Source organism: Arachis duranensis, chromosome 1 (genome assembly GCF_000817695.3).
Source record: "Arachis duranensis cultivar V14167 chromosome 1, aradu.V14167.gnm2.J7QH, whole genome shotgun sequence".
In the NCBI taxonomy this organism is placed as follows: Eukaryota; Viridiplantae; Streptophyta; class Magnoliopsida; order Fabales; family Fabaceae; genus Arachis; species Arachis duranensis.
Window position 1 is genome coordinate 8,353,554 of NC_029772.3, and position 4,458 is coordinate 8,358,011.

The 4,458-nt window shown below is 33.1% G+C and overlaps 1 pseudogene; it reads left to right on the plus strand.

Moving 5' to 3' along the window:
* The window catches only part of LOC107495685 (cysteine-rich receptor-like protein kinase 2), a 26,913-nt pseudogene extending 26,069 nt beyond the window's left edge, over positions 1-844 (plus strand).
* Positions 845-4,458: the final 3,614 nt, after the last annotated feature.

The following is a 4,458-nucleotide window of genomic DNA, read 5'->3' on the forward strand; positions in this document are numbered from 1 at the left end:
TATTATGTCTATATATATCATATATATTTTAAATACAGTTTTGTCAAATAATATTGTTGTAACTTTTATTTATTGAAAGTTACTTTTATTTTATTGTAGGGGATACACAGCACCTGAATATGCAATTTACAGCCATTTATCAGAAAAAGTTGATACATATAGCTATGGTATTATAGGTCTAGAAATTATAAATGGTCAAAAGAGTATCGAAATGGTGAAAAATAATAATGATGACGACGACCATGAATATCTTATCAAACAAGTAATTTTATTTATTAATTATATTTGAGTAAAATAAGATAAAAATATTTTTTTATTTATTTATTATGTAAAAAATATTTTAAAAAAAATGTTTTTAAAAAAAATATAAATTATAATATTTTTAAAAAATATTTTTTATTTTTTTATATTTTTATTTTTATTATTAAAAATTTATTAAATATACTATAAATAAAAAAAATTATTTTTTTTTCAACTTAACGACGCCTAAACAAGCACGTACAAGTATACAACCACTTGTTCTTGATTAATTATTCACATTAATAGGCATGGAAACTTTATGAGCAAGGCAAGCACCTGGAGTTAGTGGATAAGAATTTAGGCCCTAATGACTATGATGCGGAAGAAGTGAAGAGAGTGATAGAGATTGCTTTAATGTGCACTCTAGCATCACCATCAAAAGAGGCCCAAAATGTCTCAAGTAGTAGTCTTACTCACAAGTAAGGCCCAACTTGAGAATTTGCAACCTTCAATGCCTGTATTTATTGAGTCAAACTTGAAATCTCAAGGGAGCAATTTTGGCTCAAATGCTACCGTCTCTGATTCTATTTTATCAGCTAGATGATTATAAGATGAAGGAGTAGTAATTTCACAAAGTTTTTAGTTAGATCTCAAAAGCATGATTGTTGATAATTAAATCAAACTTGGTTTCTTTATCGGTAAGAATTTGAATAATTTAAAATTCACTATTAATTAGATAATTGATGTGATTAAGCATTGTGTAGGTGTATGGATGAAGGATAATATGTTAAAAATTAAATGTCATAATTATAAGCAAGCTTTATTATCAAGAGATCACTTCCATTTTTTTGTTGTAATGTCAAAATTTTGCACCACTTATGTATTCATTAGAATTCTTGCCTATATAAAGGCATGAATACACATGTGTAACGTGTGCAATGACAAAGAAAAATGTTTAGGTAAAAGAGAGTTCTCATGAGTTAATATTCATCCATTTGGTCCCTGAAAAAATTTGAGGTGGGATTTAATTTGATTTTTAAAATGTTAATGGACTTAAATTGGATCCTAAAATTTGTAATTGTAATTCGCATTAATTCTTGAGCTGATTTTCATTAAAAACATGTTAATTTGATACATTAATTTGCTGCGATTTAGATTTTTTGCTTAGGTTCCATGAGATCGAGATCTATTAAAGCTTTTAGAGGTTTGATTGCTACTTTAGAGTTCTAAAAATTTCAAATTGAACTTGTTATTATCGTTTTCGTGAGGATGTTGAAAGTCCATTAAATTTATAGCAGGAAATTTAGTATATTTCAGTCATATAAAATTTAAGTGAGAAATTCAAATCTTGACAAATTAATGTGTAAAATTAACATGTCATTCACAAAAATTAATTCGAGAACTAATACGAATTATTATTGTTAATTTTGGGGTTTAAATTGAGTTGATTATAGTTTTAATGATCAATTTAAATTCGATCTCAAATTTCAGAAGTCAAATTGAATATTAACTTGAATTTTCGTACTCTTCCTCCTCATATATGCATGCACCAAGAGAATTTGAGAGTAAAAATTATTTTGAAGTTATTTATGTGAATGAGTGAACTATTTTTACTTTTTTTATACAAAATAATATATACATACAAAAATACACGTACTTATAATTGATCTAATAAATCAAACTACTTTCCCTTTTTTTTCTTTTATACAAAACAATTTCTTAATCGAGTAAACTAACAGAAATGTCTTCTAGAGATTTATTCTTTAACGAAAATACTCTTAAAAGATTTTAAAACGGCACAAAAGGTTTATCTTTCGAAAGATACATGCTTTTGTGAAGGTGAGAATCAAATTTGTAGTTAATTGGTTCGAATTTTTGGGCTTCTATCTAAGCTCTCCATAGTGTGATGTATGTGCACACATTATATTTGTATTACGCCTTTGTCTTTGTGTAAAGTGATTTTGTATTTTCCTTCAAGAACCTCTTTTGATGTTATGCGATGTCATAACAAACATGTTTAAATTCTATGTCATTTAGAAATGTTATATGGCTTCTAATTTAAACCTATTTTATGCTAAGTTAGAGCTAGCAATTGTTCCTTTGAACGAAATTAAATTTAACAACTGGTTTAGTAAATGTTCGAATGTATAGTGAATTCACCAACAAAGAGAAATCGAGACCTCAGTACTTCTAAGTGCATAAGCCGAATTGATACTTGAAATGACATTTTGAAGCTTAAATGAGTAAATAATCAAATAGAGTCGTAACAGTCGTTTATAGAGTATCCATATAGTTTATAATATTTATAATATTCGTTGCGGCTTTCATTTTTTTTTATTTTTGATCGGACACGGGAAAAAACTTTTCGGTGTGACAAATTTTTCTGTAGATATCAACGAAAAAAATTTGTAATGGGGTGTAATTGTGATACCTTCTAAGTTTCTCCGAGTTGTATTCTTTTTTCTTCTTGGGTTCTTTTTCCTTTTTCCGTGCCTGATGGGGATGTCCTAGTCGTCAGTTTGATTCTTGCAGCCTGACGTTTTCTTCCATATTGATATATTTTTCAGCCCGCTCTTGTATATCACTCAAGGAAGTCCGGTATCTCTTTGAGATAGATTGGAAAAAGGGGCCTTCTCGGAGACCATTGACTAGTCCCATTACTATTGCCTCAGTGGGTAAGTTTTGAATTTTCAAGCATGCCTTGTTGAATCTCTCCTTGTAGTCTCTGAGGAATTCGCCGACTTCTTGTTTGACTCCGAGTAGATTGGGCGCGTGCTTGACCTTGTCCTTTTGAATTGAAAATCGCGTAAGAAATTTTTGCATAAGGTCGTCGAAACTAGTAACCGACCTAGGTGGCAGGTTATCGAACCATTTCATGGCCGACTTTGTTAAGGTTGTCGGAAAAGCCTTGCAACGAGTAGCATCTGAGGTGTCAGCCAAATACATCCAACTTTTAAAATTATTTAGGTGATGCCTCGGGTTGGTCGTCCCATCATACAGATTTATGTCTCAGCTTTTGAAGTTTCTAGGAACTCTAGCCCACATGATGTCTTCGGTGAAGGGATCTTCTCCTCCCAGCAGGGTATCTTCCCGAGTTGTGCGTGAATTCCGACCTCGGATGTCGGATTCCAATTTTGAGAGTTTTTCTTCCAACTCTCTTTGCCGTTTAATTTCTCTCTTCAGGTTTCTTTCTGCCATCCGCTGTTACTCTAACTTCTTCTCTAGCTGTTCGAGTCGGCCATGATTTCCATGTAGCAGTCCCATAAAGTCGGTGGAATGAGGTTTTTCTTCTCCATCCGAGTGATGAACCTCGAAGGGGATCCTTCTGTGGTGATGACCACCCAAGGTACTTTCACCGTGTGGTTCCTCCGTTCTTGGAGGAGGTACTACAAGAACTTGGTCGTTGTTGACTGTGTCTTGGTAGTTAGGATCTGATTCAGATGCTGTGCGTCCGTTTTCAAGGTGATCGTCTGCCATGAAGTGTCGATTCCTAGGTCTCCAATAACAGTGCTAATGTTATTAGGGGTGTTCATGGATCGGATTCGATCCGCATATCCGCAGTGTTTATCCGAATCCGATTCGTAAATCACGGATATGGATCCGATCCGCAAGGCTTTCGGATCGGATTGCGGATTTTGTGTAGTTATCTGCATATCCGCATATCCGCAAAAATAAAGAAATAAATAAGTAAATATTATTTTATGCTTTATTTCAACTAATAATTATCATATATGTTGTATTATTTTAATTTATTATTTAAGAAAAGTATGTTTAATATTATTTCAAGAGTAAACATATCTAAGCTTAAAATTGCAGATTTTGGATCCGATCTGATCTGATGGTTTTAGTGTGGATTGGATCGAAATTTTGGTCATATCCGATCCGATCCGATCCGCGTTCACCCCTAAATGTTCTGAGGGTTACTTGGAACTGGACTGTCTCTAGACCTGAACGTAAGGTTCAAGCTCTTAGAGAGGTGGTCTCCGACTTTGTCTGCGTCAAGCAGCCGTCGTCCGAGATGTTTACGAAAAGATGGGGGTAGTATCTGCAAAACATTCCGATGCCTAAGTCTGCAAGGGTCTTAGTAGGTTTAAGTGTATTGGGACTTAAGTATACCTGAGAGTGTCAGTGTATTTATAGGCGATGAGTCAATAACTATCGTTGAAGTAGTTCCACTTCTGATGGTGGATAACCGTCCCTTTATCTAAGAGTTGTTAA